At 36.7% G+C, this 22,684-nt stretch overlaps 1 protein-coding gene and 1 long non-coding RNA gene across 2 annotated transcripts in view; one reads left to right on the top strand and one right to left on the bottom strand.

Annotated features, from left to right (window-relative positions):
* Nucleotides 1–2,039: 2,039 nt before the first annotated feature.
* On the bottom strand, nt 2,040–4,476 carry LOC107557704 (uncharacterized). Its single transcript, XR_001605421.1, has 3 exons — nt 4,409–4,476; nt 4,265–4,269; nt 2,040–2,051 (listed from the first exon to the last, which is right to left on the bottom strand). It is a non-coding gene; the product is annotated as an uncharacterized lncRNA (long non-coding RNA).
* LOC107557703 (D-glucuronyl C5-epimerase-like) overlaps nt 3,670–22,684 on the top strand; it is a 56,112-nt gene continuing 37,097 nt past the window's right edge. The window contains exon 1 of the mRNA XM_016241212.1: nt 3,670–3,806. The gene's annotated coding sequence lies outside the window, so the exon portion shown is untranslated. The remainder of the gene's footprint in view (nt 3,807–22,684) is intronic.

Below are 22,684 nucleotides of genomic sequence, written 5' to 3'. Positions count from 1 at the left end.
TGTGCAGGTCCGGCTGGTATAGAACATGGGCGGGTATATGCAAATGTTGGGGGCGTAACTATTAGTGATCCTGACTGTAATGTCACAGTCGGTGTTATGTTCTGAGTCTATTTTTCAGTGGTCTTTTGAATGCACAAGATTTACATAAGAAGGAGGAAACAATGGTGTTTGAGGCTCACCGTATGTCATTTCCATGTACAGAACTGTTATTATTCAACTATGCCAAGGTAAATACAGTTTTCCATTCTATGGCACCTTTAAATAAAGATTTGTTAGCTTTTAGTAGTTTTGAGGTCATCTGTATGATTGTATGCTCCTAAAAATAGTCTAAATTCAATTTAGATATAGCAGGTATATATGTTTAAAATTAACATTCTTTCTCTTCAGGAAAAAAATTAATTATTATTATTATTATTTTATAAAAAAATAAGCACCTAGATTGGTTTAGCCAAAATCCCCTATTTTAATAGATAGGTTTTTCTTTTCTTTCTTTTTTAAATTGGATTGATAGTCTTAATATTACATTTAAATATTTAAATTGTATTTAAAGGAAAATGAAAATTCTGTCATTATTAACCCTCATGTCGCTCAAAACCTGTATGACTTTTTTGGTTTCTGTGGAACATAAAAGAGAAGTTTGAGAAATTTTGAGAAATGTCTCTCTCTCTGTGTGTGTGTGCTTTTTTTAATACAATGGAAGCCAACGGTAACCAAAACTGTTTGGTTACCAACGTTCATCAGAATATAGGAAGAAAATTATACAGGTTTGAAATGATGTGTGGGTGTGTAAACAATAACCCAATTTTCATTTTGGGTCAACTATATGAGAGAACTACAGTTTTAAAATTTACAATCTTCTGGAAATGTCTCATATTTTCTTCTAGATGTATTTGAATGTTATTGGATGTATTGCCTTCAATCATTTCTATCCACAACTCTCTCATTTTCTAAGCTGAGTGTTTTCCATTAAGGTGATAATCACAAAAGGACACTGGAGCATCAAAAGAGGCATCATCACTGTCTGAGAAAAAAATTAGAAGCTGCAGCGGACTATAAATATCCAGGGTCTACCTTATCGCTGTCATTCAGTTTTCTCTGTTGAATTACTGAAACAACAAATACCTCAGGAACAATGCCCTCTTTTCCTCTCGGTGGCTCAGGCCAGCACACACACACACACACACACACACACACACACACACACACACACACACACACACACACAGACAGTGAGATAACATCAGCCATCTTTGTGTTGAGCATTTCCAAACTGCCTTTTTCCTCTCACTTGTAATTCTTCTGCAGCTGTGGATGAGCAAAGAAACTGCAGTCCCTGAAGATTACTCTGACTATGGTGACTCAAGAACTGAATGGACCATTTCCCAGACCCAGCACTGCCCTTTCTTCAGGTTTGTTTTTTGGTTTCAGCAAAATGACAGAGAGAAATAGACATTATGCCAAATTTCAGAATATGCATTCTAATTTGCAGCTGTGGTTAGAGTCTGACAGGTAAAGAAACCACGGACTAGAAAACAATCTTTGTAAATATATTTCATAAAACAGAAGTTAAGTAAGTAAATAAATAAGTATATTATTATAAAAGTTAAATATTATTTTATGTCAATAAAATGACAAAGCAGAACAATAGCTCAGGGCATTTATTTGTAGTAGCTAGGATGACATGTCATGTCTAACTAAAACAACAGAACACGGATATAAAAAGACTAAAAAGACTCCCACACTTCCCCTAGAGAGCTGTCAAGATAAAAGATTAGGCTTTTAAAGTTGTTCTAAAGGCTTTTGTTTCTTAGCATTAGCATATTTTAAAAGGGGGTAGTTAATTCAACATCACAGCACTGTGTACTGGAACAGTGTGTGGGTGCATAATCACAAGTATTTTGTGACTGTTGGCGCAGCTTGACAGGTTTTTGCTGGGGAACTCACGAGGGTCATGGGGCTGGTCATTAGGATTGCTTCCAGATGGATCGTGGGTAGTGATGCAGTACAGTGGCAGTGTACATGATCATTGTCATGCTCCTTCACTCTGCAAACTGACTCATTGTGTTAATCTGTGCACCACATGCACATGTTCTAGAAAAGAGACGTCAGTGTCTCTAATAATGGGTCTCTTGGGTCAAACTATTCTCAGAGGCAGCAGATTAAAAACAAATGCTGATTTGAAGCATGGTAACTTACATTCACTTGTAGATGTTAAATGTGCTTAAAAGCTCATTTATTTATTTTTTAAGTGTTTAGTACCATTCTCTGTCAACAGCGTTTAGGGAACAATGATAATTATTAAATGCCATTGATTTGTAAAATGTTGTCTTGAACCTGAAATATTCCTAAAAAGTAACATCATAGTATATACACAATAGCCTACTTTAGTACCAAGAGCTTTAACCAGGCAGAACGCACACAGATACACATAGTTTCAAATATGTCCCCTACCTAATTTGCTAAACTAATTTGTCGCGTATAACATTGCTGAAGTTCATTAAATTTGAAGTTGACTGACCGAAGCTGATTTCAACATGTTTTTTTCTTCCGTTAGCCTACTTACACATTATACTTATCTGTTTATTCCCCTCTTCCTTCTCTGTCTATTTTATGCTCTTATTTTTTAAATTCTTTTTCTCTTAAATAAGTGAATTTCTAAGGCCTTTAAATGATCAATACGATCAAAACTTACCTGAAAAACCTCTGCACTATCTAATACATGCTTTCTGCCCTTTTTTAGTAAGTAAAATGCCTTTTAGTATAATTCTAATAATGTCCATTTTTAGATTGTTGCTGTGAAATCGTCAATGATTTTAATAATGTAAATATAAGAATAACTTTTATATTGTTTGTAATATTTCAATATACACATTTACTGGACTGAAGCAACTTATTGATTACCCATACATGTTTTGTTTTTTAAATACATGTTAAAATATATAACATATGATACATAAGGCTTTATTTGTACTTCGTGCTTTATCTCTCAATCATCATTGTATTGCATTGCATGTTTTGGCCCCAGTTAAAACTACAGAGCTTTAATAATAAAACCATGGATTTTTCATGGATATCATCTTACCAGGCATATTATTAGGAGATATACAGCGAAAACTGATATGTATATGTATTTTATATATGTAGTCTGTTTGCTGTTATAAAAATCTTTTTGACTTACATAACCATCAGTGTCATAATTTTTTTTGGGCCATTTAAATAACACCAACTCCACCAAACTGCGTATTTTTGCTCAGTTTGGGTCTCTGAGAGAGATTCTTAAGACTATTATTCATATATCAGGTTTTACAAGGAGCACAACCTCTTATTTTTCATTCAAAGCAATGCCCTCTGGTTTGGTATACATGACTGTAAAGCCTGCAGATTTGCTCATATTTTCTGAAACGTGTGCCTATCGGTTTGGCAATGTTTGGTTTGTCAAAACTTCAGTACTATCCTCTTGTAAACAAACTGCATGATAGAGCTCTATATATCGCTCTATATATCGCTCTCCTGGATGTCAAGCTCAGTGAACTGACCAATAGTGTCGGGGATGTCTCGCTCTCCGCTTCCTTATTGGACGACGTGTCTCGAGTATGATTGGTCAGTCCAGCGTCTTGTGATATCGCGATATTTGTGGCATATGTTCTCTCGCTGCAGAGCCGTAGCGGGCTGAGTGTGGGTGCTTGACTGCCAGTGGAGCCACCGTCTCTCTCTCAAGCGAAGTGCAAGCTGAGAGCCCAAGGCTGTTAACGTTGCCTTTTAACTTTTGAAGGGCCTGAGGAACAGCGTGCTTGAATGTCGCAAAGGTGAGTAAATACTGCTTCTTTGCGTCTTTTTGCTCATTTAGTTGCAGTGCCTTTGAGTTGAGCGTCAAGACTGCTAGCAGCTAACGTTAGTCTCAGTCATTTTAGTTCGTTTCACTCTTAATTGCTTAAAAATCAATAAAGGACAAACTCTAGTTCCCATAGCAACATCACCGTGCTCGTCCCTTTGACAGCATGTCCTTGCGACTGTCGCGGAATATAAAGAAGTTCCCGTACCTTTGCTAATCAGTGCTATTGAGGAATAAACAGTTAAAGCTCACTTGTGTGTGATGACCGCTCTGTAACACTGCTAGAACAACAGAAACCTCTTCTTTCTAGTGTTGGCGTGTGCTGTGCTGTCACTGAGAATCGATCTTTGCAGGATTGCCTCCTTTGGGCACATATGGTTTTGTTTGCAAGATACTATAGATACATTGATAGGTACTTTTGGTTTGACTAACGGTATCTGTTCTTCTTTGAGATGACCGCACTTATGGACTGTTCAGATATGTTATTGTCGCTTTTATGAGCTGAAGTGGTCCTTGGCATAGTGCAGGCACGTTGAATGAGCACATACCTGAATATAAAAAGATTTGTGGTGGTACAATGCTAATGTTTCCTAAAGGTGTACTTGGTAATATTTTGCTAATTAAAAAAAGCAAGAAATATAATTATAGAGATTATAAAATATAAATTATATGAGAAGACATATCAGTCTTTTACAAAAAAAAAAGCGTTTTTATTCTACATGAAGGGACCTCACATGATACATTACATTATGCATTTGACAGAGTGACTTATACTTTATATATTACACTGCTCTGTGGAATACTTGATTTTGATTGGTCAATTATGGTCAGGTATTTCCTAATGTTTGCTGTCATTCACTGTATATTTGCTCATTCGGGAAGCTGAAACTGCTCAGTGTTTTTTATTGTTATTTCTATAATATTATAGTATTTATTCATATTTTGAATTAGCCTTTATTTGTATTATTTCTGTTTTCATCTTTTTAGTATTAGTATTTTATGTGCTCATTTTTTATATATGTTTAACTTTTTTTTTTTTTCTTTCAGTTTTAGTTATTTGTTTTAGTACTTGAACTTACACTTATTTATCGGTTTCCTGGGGAAAACTTTAGCATTTTTAAAAAAAAATTTCATTGATATATTTATTTTTTATATATTTATCATTTATTTTATTTTAGCTTTATTTCAGTGACCAAAAGGATTTTTTACGGTTTTAGTTGACTATTGATGATGCATTTCCACAAAAATTAACATGGCGAAATAATATAGCACTTTAAAAATGTAGTAAATGTTTTTCTTTTCCTTTTTTGGAAAGTCTAGGAAGTGCAATAGTGGATATCTTTTTTTTCTTTGGCTATTGAAGGAAATTAGAATAATAATATTTGCTATAATATCCCTTGTACATCTTATGAATTTTAGCCTGCTATTGTTGACTTGCACGTTTCATCATGGAAATGTGAAAAGGGTCCATAAAGTGCAAAACCATTCAGTTGAAATAAGTCTGATGTTGTAGTGAAAGACTTTTATATCAAGAAATGTTATGAATAGTTATTTTTTCATCCTTTCGGATTGTCACTAAAATATCAGCTAGCACCCAATTTTGAGTATGCATGCTCACTTGTGAACGGCAGACACCTGGACCAGTAACAAATTGGCTGCGGTATGGGCTTTACATTAGCTAAGTGCTATCTGAAATGGCTACATGAGTCGGTTATAGTTTCAGGGATCAGGTGTTCAAAGGACAGAGCGGAGTCATCATATCTGAGCTGTGTGGAATTGGCAAACTGTCCATTTGATAGCCTCACTTGCAGAAAAGAGTCCAGTCCAGTATAAGGTGAGATTTGTGGAACTATTTTTTTTTAGTTGTAGGTTGTGCCAGCTCTGCTGTCTCCAGAAAGAAACAAATAGTTATTTTGTGCTGCCCTTCTTCAAGTAGAGATCTTCATTCATCTCCTCTCTGGAGTCACCGCTCGGTAACAAATTGGCTGCGGTATGGGCTTTACATTAGCTAAGTGCTATCTGAAATGGCTACATGAGTCGGTTATAGTTTCAGGGATCAGGTGTTCAAAGGACAGAGCGGAGTCATCATATTTGAGCTGTGTGGAATTGGCAAACTGTCCATTTGATAGCCTCACTTGCAGAAAAGAGTCCAGTCCAGTATAAGGTGAGATTTGTGGAACTATTTTTTTTTTGTTGTAGGTTGTGCCAGCTCTGCTGTCTCCAGAAAGAAACAAATAGTTATTTTGTGCTGCCCTTCTTCAAGTAGAGATCTTCATTCATCTCCTCTCTGGAGTCACCGCTCAAGTGCCGAAGGGTAAATGGGGAACAAGAGTAGGTAAAGTCTTCAGTTTAAAACCGATGCAACTAAAATTGTGATCTATGCTAAAAATGCTAAATTTTGATTAAATATCGAAATGACAATGCTTTATGTGCGTGCGTTTTACGGGAGTGTGCTCAAACCGTCTCCCTCAGACAGTGTGCACATAAACCAATGTTTTTGCTGCTAATTGCTCGCGAACTATTTAAAATCACTTGTTTTTAAATGGCAGCGCTTCCAAACATAAATTAATTTACAAGCTTTTATGACGACTCGGCACAGAAATGTCACGCGAGCATAACCGCAAAAGACATGATAGTCCATCGCAACAAATTTCTTTTACCGTTATACATAGCACCCTATTTTACTGTAAAATAAAACAATCAAGTATTTAAGAAAGAGAAATTACTTCACAATACAACTGTAAAATTACAGTACTAGTAGTTTTGCTGTCTTATTTTCTCCTTTTTTTAAACATTAATCCATCAAGATTTTATTTTGAAAACCACAGGGATCCCTTATAGTTCTCTTTTGTTGACAACAGTTGGTTTTTAAATACTTCTTAGTAGGGATGCACCGATACCACTTTTTACTCGCCCAATACTTTTATTTTTGGTACTTGCCGATACAGAGTACCGATTTACATTTTTTAAATATTGGGTACAGAAACCAAAAGAGTATGTATAATGTTAGTTGGTTAACTTCATTTATCAAATAGATACAGTCGAACCTAAATTTATTCCGACACCTTCAACATTTCTCACATTATCAGAGTTTATTCGCTATAGTTTAGAAAATGGTAATAAAATATGACAAGAACTCAGAGTTAAACTGTATCAGAACAAATTCAGCTTGATAATGTTAGATAACTTTGATAGAAAGGTATGTAATAGATTACAATAAAACAAAAATTATTCAGACAGCTGTTAGTATGACAGTATTTACACAACTATCGATACTTAGTCGGGCAACCGTTAGCCTTGCAAAACACGCGCAACACGTGCAGGTATTTGTACTGATGCAGAATAGTACAGCCTAGCGCATTTCACACAGGCTAGATTCACTTTCGCCAAGATTGAAAATAAATGATGTTTATAGTGAATGCCCCTATAAATGGTCTTATTTTTACGATGTAGTTTGAATCCAAATGATGCGTACTAAGTGAGTGAACATCAAAGATCACACAACAGAAGTGCACACGTGCGCTCTCTCGCTCTTTCTCTCTCTCTCTCTCTCTCTACCGTTAAGTAACTTGTGCATTGTTTTACTTACTTGTTTATGACATATCCGACCGACCTACAAACTTTCCAGTGATGTCTGTGAGAAAGGCATATTCACTCGACAAGCTCGCGCATATGCGCCGCCGCGCGCTCAATTTGCTTATCAGCTCGCGCACATCAGCTATACAGGCATTAATACTGAATGTTTAACATTATATTCATTGCATACATATACTTCGTATACATCCTTAATCTCTAATAACTCCATTCTGCTGTCTGTTTTTCTGTTGTCGGTGTTCTTTGTCTGAATATGGCGCTTATCACATGCTGTGTGGTATCGGGGCATTTTAACGAGTACAAGTACGAGTACAAGAGCTCAGTATCGGGCCTGATACCGATACCAGTATCGGTATCGGTGCATCCCTACTTCTTAGTATAAGTTTGGGAAGTTGGTTGGTGCATGTTGCGTTCCAAGAATTATGTTACAAGTGGCCCAAATGAGGAACCGATGCAAAGAAAAAAAACACTGAAACATGAACTGCTTGCCTATAAAATGTTCACTCTAAAATATATTTATTTGATTAAATCACAGCCTTCTAAATTTGATTTAGAATTTTGCTAGGCCTGTCACAATATTCAAAATATCGACTTATTGCACAATATATTACGTGACCTCAATCATTTTTGGTGACGCAATATATTGCCTATTATATTTACATAAAAATTAATGTCACCATGTTTTGTACATTCCACTTGCGCCTGTATCTTTTGCAGCTTCTCGTACATAACGTGGTGTAGTTGGTGCTAGTTCAAATTTAAAAAATGCTTCTACAAAAAACGTTTAATCTGCATATATGGCTTTGTTTAGGGATCTGTGCCTTTGTGCATACGGACATCTGACTGCTAAGTAGTGATTGTGTTTTTCGGCAATAGTGTGCACCCTTAATTTACAGAGAAAAGAAGGTCAGGGAAAAATCTGTAGATGGAAAAATCTCCATACTTCTACTTGTTACTTTGCGCTTTTTGTTAGAAAATGTTTATTTACTATTTATTCAAGTTTTTTTAAGGTATCTATTTTGATACTTAATTTCCATGATCTAAGTATTGTTAAGAAGGAAAAGTTTGTTGTCATTTGAAAGTGTGTTGGCCTTCTTGCATTATTATGCTTTTATATTATGATTATATATTCAGTGTCATAAAATGGTCTTGAAATGACAATAATATTGTTTATCACAATTATTTCTGGGGCAATATATCGCACAACAAAAAGTTGTTATCATGACAGGCCTAATTGCTGCCATACCACAGTTTCTTTTTATTTAGCTTTATCGTGCCGCCATAATTGGGATATAGAGTGTTCCTGACTTTACTAATGTGTCTTGAAACCTGGTAACTATCTGCCTAGACCTGTAAATGAGGCGAACAATTCTCAATGGCTCGGTCACGTTCCACTGTCTCTGATCAGCTTTATCACACTGCACATTTGCACTCCAAAGAAATGAAATAAAACAGTCTAAATCCATTTTCTAACATAAGCGTAACAAGTTGGTGTCCTCTGATAAGAAAACACAGACTTCAATTTTCTTCAAAGACGTGATCTCTTACCTTACTTGTCTTTTTATCAACCTCTTATCACAACTTATTATAATGGGACTGCTTCAAACCCCATAGTTCAGTTTGATTAAGAAGCATATGATATTTCGTCACACTAATTGTACTGGAAGGTGCATGAGGGAATTCTGGTTGATTTTGGCCAGGGGGGAAATTTGGAGCAGAAAAGAGGGCCAGTAAATTGGCAGGAACTCTTGACTCATTAGGAGGCCAGTTTTCAAAAGGCCACTGAGAGTTCGTTGATGTTCAGCTTCTGTGGCTGCATTATTGTGGGTGGAGGAAGAAGACCTTCATAACAAAAAAATTCTCTGTCATAGTTATCGTGTGGGGGAAGTGTCTACATAAAGTCATTGCTGAAGAAGGCATTTAGGCTACTTTTAGTAGTATTCAGGCTTTAACATGAAAATCCACTATTCACCTGTTATAAAAATAGTAGTTTGTTGATTTAAAAAGGCATTGTGTGCCATACTTGAACTGATGGAGTCCATTATAATGAATGGTTGTCTGTGATACTGTTGTAAACACATGGCCAGGGCCTCCTGTGGGGACTAATATCAGTCAATTGTGGGAAGTCGGTCCCACTTGGCCCTTGGCTGGACACTTCCTGAGCTCTTGGACACAGGGGCCACTCGTAATTTGGATCACTCGGATACTCTTGATGAGTGGAGAGCTGGCCAAGGAGCAGTGCTGGCCCAGGCCCTCTGCCAGCATCACTAATCCACCGCTGCCACTCTTTCCCTCCACACGGGCAGGTTTAAAGGAAACTCGAGCGAAACCTTGCTCTACCAAGCTGGGACAGAAAACATGTATGTAAAGGGCGCTAATGGATTTCAGGCATCCGAGATCAATAAAACCAGCAGACAGAAAAGGTTTATGACTTTTTGTAACCGATATGCTAACCATGTTGCTGGCTTTGAAATTGACGGTTTTCTCAATTGAAGAATAGTGGGTTGTACTTCAGCAGTGTGCATGGTCTTTTGTTTGTTTCCCAAGAAAGATATCCCTCATTTTTGCGGAGTCTGTTTATGAAGCAGTGGCAACACTTTTAAAAGATTCATTTAATTTCTGTAGTAACTTTTTAAGTAGCTTTTTAATTTGCTGTAACACATTGTGTTTTTGAATATGATCTGCAGTTCTTTTCGTTGCTTTGTATGTTTTGTACCAATAAATATAATGTGTTTAGACTTTAAAAGTTCAGTTTCTGTTGGACAAAAATAGTTTGTTTTGAAATATCATGCTAATGCTAATGCTATAAGGCTTCACTTGTCTTCAGTTTCATATCCCATTTTCAAATATTCACTGACAAGTCTAGGGATGTAACGATGAACCGCGAGCCGGTTGAAAATAGATTAAAATATGTGACGATTCAAATTGGTTGAGATGCCAAACAAATCGCGATACAATTGGAGTAGGAGTTTATATGAATGTATCTCTGAGGGGACCTGACTGTCTTTAGAAAAGTTGACGTCGTATTTTCTTTTCATCTTACCTCTGAACAATGCAAATTAAAGTAGTGTTCATAAGCGCAGCTCTGCTTTGTTTACAGCAATAATCTAGGCAACACTACATCATTGCTGTTCATAAGTGCCACCTGCTGGCAGAAAGTGAATTTGCGTCTCATTCAACTCATCTGCTGTTTCGTTCAGATATGTTTTATGTATAGTTTCACAAAACTAAGTCGGAGCATTCTGTTTTTGCTTCAAATTTCGAAGTTATACAGTCTAATTTAGATCAAGATCTGCTCATGCTGCATGTATGCTGCATCTTTGTTTGGATCATGATTAAAATGCAGTTGTTGTCTCTAATTTTAAATGGAAAGAGCACAGACAAAGCCTTAGTTTGTTTATATGAAGAGTAGGGTTGTGACGGTGAGGACATTTTCCCACCGGTTAATCGACGTGTGACAACACCGGTAATACCAGTATCACCGCGGAGGCGTTCCCTCTTTTCCTAGCTTTCCTTCGCTTTACTTCGCTTTTGACTTTCACTTTATAATTAGCGGCAATTCGGCTTCAATTGCTTGAATGCAACAACAAAATACAACGTCAAACTCACTTTAGCATATATATAAAACATAGAACTTTTATTAACTTTGCATAAAGTTTAAATGTACAAAACTGGAAACAAGTAAACCTGTATAATATATAACCAAATCAATAAAAAAAGTAGAACGTTTATTAGCAAAACGAGTAAGAAAGCTCGGAGGCACGGCATACACCTTGATGTCAAATAAAATAAATAAATGACACAAAGTTTAAATAAAGTAAAAATCAGCAACCAATGTGGAACCAATTAAATAAGAAACGAATGTTTAAAAAAACTTCCAAAATCACCTTAGATAAATGGCAAAAGTCAACAGGCTTTTCAAAATCCAAAATATTGCCAAACAGGCGCTTTTGCATCTAGTTTCGAAACTAAATCATCCGCGATCGTCTTGTCGGTCTCACCCCACTCTTCTCGTCAGTCAGCTCAACTCACTTTCCTCACTGGAGAAATGAAATCTGATCTGTGATGCAACTGTCGTTTAACTGCATTGAGCAGCCGCGTTCAGTTTTTAATTGTAGTGTCTGTTCTTTTACTGAACTAAATGATTTTTATTACTATAAAAAATCAAAACGACGGTGGGGGTCGTGACACGGTGGGCAAGTGACGTAACCGGTGTTGCGGCTTAACAACGGTATCACCGTCAGCACCGTTATCGCGGCAAGCCTAATGAAGAGGTTATTTTATTTGAGTAACTTATTTGATTTGGGGTTTGTTTTAAAATTTCTATTTAGTTTTGTTATATTTTAATTTCACAAAGAAACGTTCAGCAATAGCCTAATAAAAGGACAACTTTTCATTTACTATATAATATCTTCAATGTCATTTTGTTAAAAAAAAAATAGTGGAAAAATGTAATCGTGAAATCAAAATAGTTAAACGAATCGTGAGTTGAGTGAATCGTTACATCCCTAGACAAGTCTCTATTTCTGCTTTTTTGTGTTTGGTGCATCTTGGGCTGTTTATCAGCCTTTTTCTCTCCAGTCATTGTGCATAGCTAACAGCCACTGCTAGATAATTTCTGTCTGTTTGGTAAATGACACTCATTTTACAGCATAAGGTCTGCTCTTAAAAGTCTTTTAAGCTCTGCATGTCAGAGGCCTTTAATGAAGCCGTTTTAGTGCAGCACTGACTTTTTTTTTTTTTTGCCTTTCAGGTCTGGTTTTTGCTTCTCTTTGAAATCTTGCCTTTTGTAGACCACAAATTGGTTGTTAGATTCTTGAGTAAATTGCCGCTCAAGTGTTAAGAATTTGAAAAGGGCATTTTTTTATTTGTATTTAATTTAAAATAAACTTGTTCTACAAGTTTTTCTTTTGCTTTCTGCTTTGTAACCTAGATAAATAACAAAGTTTGTGTGTTGTGAGCTGAACTCACAGAGGGACTGTAGACATCTCGTCTGTTGTGCTACAGTACATAAGTAAGTGTCATGGTCCATTGGGATCATCTCGGGGGGGTTTGTTTTTCCTAGCAGTTGAGCCCCTTGCTGTGTCACTCGGGGCACCTCCAACCCAGTTCGGTTCACAAACGCACCCATTTATATTTCAGTAATGCCCGACTATCCTAACCTCAACAATGCAAATACCACCAGCCCTGTAACAAAGACCTTGGGCCCTGTCTACCCGGGCATCAAGAAAAACAGTATTTTAAAAACAATACAGATGGTGTTGTTCTTTCTCTTATCTATTGTTTTAGCTGCTGAACGAACAAAGCAAAGGGAGGGGGTGTCAAGGGGTCCAGTCTAGCAATTATTATTTGGCAAAGCAGCCACCAGCCAGACTTTATATGTGCATGCCAGTTTTGTGACGTTCTCAGAGTTATGGTAGTGATCAGACTGCACATACTGGGTTCTGATGGAGGAGTTCACGTTGGCCTGCTATGTTTCCTGCTGTCCAATAAGCTGTCAAGCTATTGACATGACTGTTGGACATGTCACACCCCACCTGCTCTGCTCCACCACCCAGCTGAGATCAGATGCAAGGGCCTGGACCCTTCCCAAGCTCTTGATTTTTCCAGTCTCTTTAGTACTCCAGTGAGTTTTCAGTAGCACATGCCTGGTTGAGCTAGACGAGGCATCGTTGATGGTTGAGTTGATCTATGAGTTACTGTCACACACCTGCACGGCCTCTGGTTTTTTGATGAAATCTGCTGTTTTGAAACCAAAATATATCACGTAAAGGATTTCTGAAGAGTTTTTTTTTCTTTTTCTTTTTTTTAAGGAAAGCGTTGTACTTCCTCTAGTTTTCCCATTTTCAGCTGAGACACATTGCCCTCGGACCTCCTACAAGGATCTACTTTCACGCCATGTCGCCTCTTGATAGTTTGCAGGTGTGAAGAGAATAAGAATGTGACCTTCTCTGAAAGACAAGGTGCAACTGTAGAGCTTTGCCTTGATCTTCAGCAAATACTGTGCTGCTGATTATCTTGAAGCTTCTTAAAATCCATCAAAGGATTGTGTCACATGAGAGCTTCGGAGTCTCATGAACCCTTTGATTTCAGCTAATACAAAGAAAGTTTTGCAAATCTGTAATGCAATATGGATGTGCTGGATTTGCTGTTGGCCTGTTTTGACTGAAAATACCGTATTTTTGAAAAGGATAGTTCTGGCCATATACTGCTGCTGGGCATTGTCAGTTCAGTGTTGTTATTGCACTCTTCTCAATGCATGTTTTCTGAAAGTGGCTTTAGAAAAATCAGTGCTTTAAACCCCCAGTGACAGTAGGAAGAAAAACTCCCTTCCTGCCCATATCATCTAAAGAGAAAAACACCATGACTGGGAACCCATCCTCCGGTTGATACTTATTTGTCTTTATAGTTCTAGCCATATAATTAACAGACTTCAGCAATTAAAGAGTACTGGAGGAGAGCTTTGAAGTCTTAGTGTTATTGAAGGGATGCAGAAAGTAAATGGCGTAGCTTCATCTATTGTTTTGACCTCACAATTGCTTCTTGAACAAATTCATTTAAAGGGGTCATATGATGCGATTTCAATTTTTCCTTTCTCTTTGTAGTGTTACAAGCTCTTGGTGCATAAAGAAGATCTGTAAAGTTGCAAAGACTAAAGTCTCAAATCCAAAGAGATATTCTTTATAAAAGTTAAGAGTCAGCCACACCTACCTAAAACGGCTCGTTCTAACACGCCCCCACATGTCTACATCACTATGTGGGAAGATTTGCATAACGCCACCCAAATGTTCACGCTAAGAAAGAAGGCATACTTTTATTCTCGCTGTAGTATTGTTGTTGCCGCGCGGCCATGTTGTGAATGCGCTGTGTGATTTGTTGTGAAAGTGAAATTACTTTGTTTGGTCTTCCAAAAGAGGACGATATCTGCTTCGTCATGCCTGGAGCTGATCCGTGCTGGTTGCTGAGGAAATACTACAACTTTGCGCTGTGGATCGCCGGATCGGCCTTCACCGTGGACGAAGCGGAGTCCAGCCCGGGGTCGTCACATGTGGTTGCCACAAGCCTTCCGAATGCTCCTTCGTCGAATCCGCTGCCTCTGCTCACTCTAGCCCTCCGGTCTTTCCTCACTTTATCCCCCGGCCTCTGCTCATTCAAGGCTGCCGTGTGTGACGCTGTGTTTCGTTGTGAAAGCGAAACTACTTTGTTTGGCCTTCCAAAAATGGACACAACTAGAAATCAGTGGTTAAGTTGTATTTACAACACTGTTCCAGAACACTTCAACCCAAATATTCAGATGTGTGCAGCACATTTTATGGAGGACTGTTTCCTGATCCTGGAAGAGTAGACTACAATGCCAGCTGTTCTGATTCAAAGACTGTAAGTACGTCTTTTATATTTAAAGCGTTTTTATATTTTATATATTTAAAGCGAGTTTTTTGGGCAGTGTAGAGTAGTGCTTGTTGTTTGTCATTTCTCCGATCACAAATGCAGACATGGTTTTATGTTTACGCGGCGTGATGCAACGCAACGCGTAAAAAGACAGTATAAGTCGTCATAATCCATAATTATGTCCCCACTGGATACAACGAATGCCTCGTTTATAATGGGTTTTCATGTTTTTGAATCATCGCTCCGGCCTGACAGGGCATCATCACAATGTGGTAAGGGGCATAACATTTCCGTCACACGCTTGAGGTATTCGGCCAATCACAACGCACTGGATAGCTGGCCAATCACAGCACACCTCGCTTTTTCAGACCAATGAGCTTTGTAAAAATCGACGCGTTTCAGAAAGGCGGGGCATAGAGGAGAAACAATAATGTACAGTATGTGGAAAATAACGTGTTTTTTGAACCTTAAACCGCATAAACACATTTCATTACATCAAATACACAAAATAGTTTTCTTTTTAGCAGCATCATATGACCCCTTTAATCAGTCAGCAAAAAAATTCTCAAACTTACAAGTTAGCCCCATGAGTCAGACTCATTCACATGAATCATTCAAAGTTCACAATTGACTTTTTCGTCATTTTATTGTTTATTTTATAGTTTTTTTTTAACTCTTTACATTGTACATGTGAAGAGTTCATTTGCAAAAACGGATAACTCCGTTTTTAACAATTTTCAAAAATCATTGTGCATTCCAATTAATCTCAATCAAACTGCAGCTGGGTTATTTTGATTAGGTAAAAAAATAACTAAAATAAATACAGCCAACTAACACAATAAAAGCGTGAAGTTTTTGCAAATAAACTCTTCATATAATTTGTTTATCAGGCAGACTAATGAACTATCTACGACCATCTATATCAAACAATTCTGTAAATTGGCAACTTAAAAAAGGGCACAAAAATATATTAAGCCTACAGCAACTGAAAGCATTATCTAAGGTATTAGTGTATTAAATAAATAGCCATAATATCACATTTAGCAGAAGAAAGATATTGATATCTCAAATATCTATTTATCATTTAAAATGAATACGCCCTTAGGGTGTATTCACATCAGGAAAGTCCGCTAGTTCACTTGCTTTGGTCCGGACCAAATACAATGTTGATTTTTTTCTGTTTGGTTAGCTTTCACACTGCCCTTTTTGCAAGTGAACCAGAAATTGTAAACAAAACTACACGTGTGCTAAGGTCATCCATTCATTGGACAGAAATTCTCAAGCAGGGATAACAGGAAGTGCAAAAACAGGCTTATCATGGAGAGCTTTCGTAGTGCAATTTTTATTCTTTTACTGATTTGGTGTTATCAGATACTAAAGCAATATGAAGAAACTTATGAGCATCATATGAGACAATGTCATAAGATGTTGTAATTACGACTTGCCAAAAATAAAATCTATAGATATAAAATGCTTAAAGCATATCACAATGTTAGTTTAAACATTTAACCTATATAAATGTGTGCTATTAGGCGCATATACAATCGTTTGTGTGGAGAGTGGAAGTTGGAAGCAGTGGAAACAAATTAAATACGCCGTCATTTTTGCTCATAAAGATAAGAATAATATAGGGATGCACCGATATGAAAATTTTGGCCGATACGATAACCGATTATTCTTTATTTTTGAAAGCTGATAACCGATATGTTGGCCGATAAATCTATATCCAAATTGTTATATACTTTTTGAGAGCCTGATTACAAAAAAGGTCTCATCATTAAAAGTCACATCCCAAACACTTCAACATAAGCAGCCTAGTTTGAACGATTTAAACGTTTTAAAAATATTTTTACTTTCCCATTACCAAATTTAGTCATAAAAAGTCTTACAAATAAATAAAATAATGCATAAATAATGCAAACAAGTCACTGGACATCATTACACGTGTAAAGAATCAAAATGAATGCGCCATAGACATTCCCAATCATAGTTATTAATGTTGTGCACTGCTGTTTGGGCTGCGTGTGCTGAGCTAAAGATGATCACTGGTAAACTGAAGCGCTCTTTTAACTTTACCAAACGCATTCTATATGAGATACATCAGATATACATCAAATAAACACAATATTACAATGTACAATTGCACAAAAGGCTGCAAACGAACAGCGCGCATCTGAAGTGTCTCTGAAGGAAATAATGCATTATTTATCGGCTTTAAGATATCGGCCAAATTTTCTTATCAGGCCGATACCGATAACAGAAAAAATGAGCATTTATCGGCCGATACCGATATGGTGGCCGATATATCGTGCATCCCTAGAATAATACATAATTCGGAACTGTAAAGGGTCTATTTTTATTTGTGTGCACTCACAATATCAACAAAACTTTGTGCTTTTGTAAAATAAAGAAAACAAATAGGATGCGCTTGCCGCCTCGGTCTTGAGCAGGAGCACTTCACAAAAATGAACCAAAAATCAGCTAATATTTTCCTTACAGACATGATGAATATAGTATCTATAAAAAGTTTTAAATGACTACAAAACGAAATAATTCAAATCCAAAACAAAAACTCTTTCATTATGTAATCCAAGATGCATTTCTTTCTAAAGGCACGTCCAATGATGAGATGGCGAGTCAGGATCATCAATTTCATCTTTGTGATACTGACTCAGAAAACACTAGTTTATTAAAAAATAATTCAAATATCTCCTTACTATTTCCCCCCAACATATACATGGTAACATTTGTGGCAAGCTTTAGCCTATTTAGCACGCTCACATCACGTTGGTGTAAGCCATGGTCACGAAAACCCATCATTTGCATGCATTTTAAGCATTGTGGTTTAAAAACAAGTGATTGAAATGCAAAAAACAGCACTACATGTGCAAGCTATCTATTTCTGAGCGTGATTTCTGCAATTGGGTCGGGTCATATTCACACCTTAAACGAACCATACCAGAGTTCGTTTGAAAGCAGACCGAGACTACCTCTTCAGCTGGGTCTTGGTACGGTTGTTTGGTCCGCACCCGAGTGTGATTGCTGTATTCACACCTGCCCAAATATCCACACCAAGAGGGGAAACGAACTTGAGTTCGATTCAATCAAACCAAACAAGACCGGTGTGAATACACCCTTAGTGTCAGCAATAAGACTTATGATATTACTTGAGTCTTATGATAATGCTTTCATGTGAATTCAGGCATCCTTGTTTCTTAACTTCTATTTATAAAGTTTGGCAGTTAAAGACACACTTTTTCCACCGGGGGATGTTTTTTTTTACAGCGCTTCAGAAGGGCTGTCTGAAAAATCCCTTCAAAGTGCGCAGCTCAGTCGTCTGCACTTATTTGCCCATCTCTCTGCATGCATAATAGCTCTTTTTTAAGCGTCCTTTGTGCTACTTTGGCTCCTTTGGCTGATGGAGTGCTTTGAGGTCAAGAGAACTACTATTTATCAGGCCTTCTTTAGTGAAACCAATAGGAGAGTTCTTGAAAAGCACATTTAGCCAACATTTGAAGCTATACTTAAATGGATCCCTCTCATAAGGAGCCTGCCTAATCAAAAGAAAGCATTCTTGAGTTGTAGTGTGGCTGTTTTTATTAAAGGTGAATGGAGCTCGAGTTTGTGTGGTCTGTGTGTGATAATAAGACTTATGATATTACTTGAGTCTTATGATAATGCTTTCATGTGAATTCAGGCATCCTTGTTTCTTAACTTCTATTTATAAAGTTTGGCAGTTAAAGACACACTTTTTCCACCGGGGGATGTTTTTTTTTACAGTGCTTCAGAAGGGCTGTCTGAAAAATCCCTTCAAAGTGCGCAGCTCAGTCGTCTGCACTTATTTGCCCATCTCTCTGCATGCATAATAGCTCTTTTTTAAGCGTCCTTTGTGCTACTTTGGCTCCTTTGGCTGATGGAGTGCTTTGAGGTCAAGAGAACTACTATTTATCAGGCCTTCTTTAGTGAAACCAATAGGAGAGTTCTTGAAAAGCACATTTAGCCAACATTTGAAGCTATACTTAAATGGATCCCTCTCATAAGGAGCCTGCCTAATCAAAAGAAAGCCTTCTTGAGTTGTAGTGTGGCTGTTTTTATTAAAGGTGAATGGAGCTCGAGTTTGTGTGGTCTGTGTGTGAGAGAAAGTAGGGTATTTTTATGTCTCTCAACTACAGTCGCAGAAACATAAGCAAAGCCTTGGATATGTGACGTGTCCAGTTTCATAAGGCCCATGTGTTTGGCCTGCTTACATCCGTTCAGTCTGTTGCAGAGAAAAGGTCAAAGGCGGGTCATATGTACTTGGACACACATGAATACTTCAATAAGTGAAAGCAAACTGAGCTTCTTTAAAGTGATTCAAACTGAGACCATTTCAAGCAGTGCTCTAGTATGGTTTGCTGTAAGTCTGTGGTACGGTTCACTTCTAAAATGCTTTTTTTGAATGCAAAACTAAGAAAAGCCACTTATTTTAGTCTAATAAGAATGAATTTGCCCCTAAACAGAACAACACTACATTTGATAGTGCTGATTTTTATGCTTTCATTTTCTCTTTTAGAAAACAAAACAATATCTAATAAAGATATTTTGTTGACACTAAAGACCATTTCAAGCAGTGCTCTAGTATGGTTTGCTGTAAGTCTGTGGTACGGTTCACTTCTAAAATGCTTTTTTTGAATGCAAAACTAAGAAAAGCCACTTATTTTAGTCTAATAAGAATGAATTTGCCCCTAAACAGAACAACACTACATTTGATAGTGCTGATTTTTATGCTTTCATTTTCTCTTTTAGAAAACAAAACAATATCTAATAAAGATATTTTGTTGACGCCAAAGATTAATAAAGGGTGTTTTGCTGAACACCGATACCTTTGCTGGTGATCATTATTTAGGATGCTAAATTATTTGCATTAATCTAGATAATTGACATTTTTGTTTAAAACTTATTTTTTTATTTTGACAGTAAAAAAAAAAAAAATAGGAAAAACATAATTCACAAAAAAGATGAGAGGAGAATTACCTGAGACTGACAGTGTTAAAGTGGCTCAAAAACAGATTTGAGCCTACTTTCAAGGTAAGGAGCAGTGTGAGTGTAATAAGAACTACCGTAAATTCTTTTTCATTCTGTCACATTCTTGGTTCATTTCAAGGAACTGAACTGAGTTTGGTTCTTTTAAAACTTTTTGTGAAAACATCCTATATGAACTCTTCTTTAAAAGAAAAAAGGCACTAAAAAGACACCAGCTGCAATAATGAACAGAAACAGTATAATCTCTATTTGAAGATTGCTTTCAAAAATAAGCCTGTTTGTTGTCTCTTTCTTTGGCAAGAAACAACGTTGTTGAGAAAACTGAGGATTTTCACCAGGAAGTGTTTTTCAAGCAGACAGCCTTGAAATGAACCCTGCTGTGCGTCCTGTCTTCTGATATTTTACACAGAAACACTCATATACATGGGTATGGAAAGCATAAACCTTGTAAATACGTTTTGAGCTCGCTTTGAAGAGGAGCAACAGCTTGGATATCTGTTAATGTGGTGAGTGCCCTGAAAGCCCTCTGACTGAAACATGTCATTTCCACAGAAGGCAGGAAGTTAGATTAAGTTCCAGCATTGTACATCAAAGAACGCTCTGAAATCTGGAAAAGCTCTCTGTGGACGCAGTATGATATGACTCATATTGGTGGATGTTTACTTTGCTCTGTTGTGTTTGTGCTCTCCTGTTAAGAACCCTCAAAATCCAACTGAGATTTGTCAGATTTGGGATCATTTTGTGTTTAAAATATTAAATAGTGTTATATTGCCACTGTCTTTCTAATTTGAAGCTAAGGTGAGTTTTGCTTCAAACAAAACTCAAGCTTACTGAAAACAAGTAAACAGTCAGCGATTAAATAAGAAACATTGCAAGCGATAGGACAAAAAACTACAGTAGAACAAATTAATAAGAAATGCTACATTGTATAAAGTAATCAAATGTATAAAAACACAAATTTTTCTTCACTGTGTAAGTAAAATATGTATTTCTTCTTAATAGTTACAAAAGTGATCTAGTCAAGAGCAGTGATACATTTTTTCTCTTTTGTTATTTGATTAACATAAACGATCACTTTAAGAGCTGCCCGGATCCAGTATTTTGGTACACATGTGTTTTCTTTCTCAGCTGTTTGCTTTCACTTAAAGGCCTGTTCACACCAAGGAAGATAACGATAAAGATATAGTTCTAAAAAAAATGTTCTCAATATTAAAAAATAGCAGAGTCCATACCACAGCTATAACGATAAAGGCAAAGAGAAACAATATCATTGGAATCACTTTCAGAATATTTTTTTTCCAGCAGATGAACGATAAAAACATTGACACCCAATCAGAATCAATCCTGCTGTAACAAGCTCGAGAATTAAAGCAGCAGACGCGCCTTCACTTAGAACAAACAGACGATATCGTTCACTGGTGTGACCGCTAATATCGTTATCTTAATTGTTATCTTTATAGTTATCGTTCTTGGTGTGAACAGGGCTTAAGACCTAAATTACTGCGTTTATGAGAATATTTTTGTGACCATGTAGCTGCATCACGTGAGCGTGTAACCGTGATAGAGATTGATAGATTGATACCTTGATTACTGAAACATTAGGATTTCTAGAGTGATGTAAAAAAACTAAACGCCAACATTATCTTGTTAACCGACATAGTCTTGCAAACATCGGTTTATAGCTGTCATGGAGTTACAGGAGTGTAAAATAGCTTGTTATTATTGTATATTTCATTTCAATTTTTAATATATAATATATTTAATGATGTTAGTAATTAAATATTTTATATTTCATATTTTTATGAAACTATTTTAAAAGGTTTAAATTATGCGATTAGTGTTTTTTTTTTTTGTTTATTTATTTTTTTTTTTGGAGAAAGTTTGAGAACATGGTAGTACGGTGCAAATTTAGCGTCATGCATTTTTTCCCCTGTCACAGTCACTCATGTTTGGCCTGTGAGAACTTGCCATATGCTGCTGTCTGAACGCATACCAAAGGCTTTATATAGACTCGCTCTCTGATGTGTCAGCACTGTTTAACTCTGTTTTGTTTGCTGGTTTGTTGTCTCTAATTAATGTCGCTGAGTAGTTCTGACTTGTCATAATGGTTGTTTGAGCAAGCTCTGAAAACACTGGATAAAGCTCTGAAAAGTGTTGCAAGTCTCTGCTTTTGGGATTAAAGTTAATTCCTAAATGTCACCCTCTGTCACGCGCTCCATCTTATCCATCACAAAAGACTTTCTTTGTTCAGTAGTTTTTCTTTTTGTCACTGTTAGATACGCTTGGCTAATCAAGACGTGGCGGTCCTCTGAACATCTGTCTGTGAACTCTTTCCTGATTCTGCATCTGTTAAGAAACTCTGAGCTGCCATTTCATTTTCCTCTTTCTAATGGCATTGTAGATTGTATGAGAATTAGGGATGATTTTAGTGACACATTCATCTCACCTCTGGGAATGATTTAAGATGATTTATGTATCTGTAGAAGGAAGGAGAAAATTTTAATAAAACCACAGTGAGCCTGTTATAAAATATTATACTCGACATTTCGTTTTTTTGCCTCCTGAATGTGTGAGTTCTTGCAGTACAGTTATATTAAAAGCCATAGGACTTCACTTTCCACCTTTTTTTTTATTTGCCTTTTGTTTAGTCTTAAAATGTGTTCTGTAGGAATTTACAATCAGTACTGACCATTAAACACTTTTAAATCAGTGTTGGTCCAATTTGTAAAATATGCTGATTATAAGGCCGATTAATTTAGGCTCATGATCATAGGACCCTCCATTATGTCTAGATGGCCTACCTATTTTTCAATATTGATTCATAGTCCAGGTTTATTTATTTATTTT

Source organism: Sinocyclocheilus grahami, unplaced genomic scaffold, assembly GCF_001515645.1.
Source record: "Sinocyclocheilus grahami isolate Dianchi unplaced genomic scaffold, SAMN03320097.WGS_v1.1 scaffold615.1, whole genome shotgun sequence".
Taxonomy (NCBI): Eukaryota; Metazoa; Chordata; class Actinopteri; order Cypriniformes; family Cyprinidae; genus Sinocyclocheilus; species Sinocyclocheilus grahami.
Note: the sequence above shows the minus strand (reverse complement) of the source record. Positions and strands in the feature narration are given on the sequence as shown.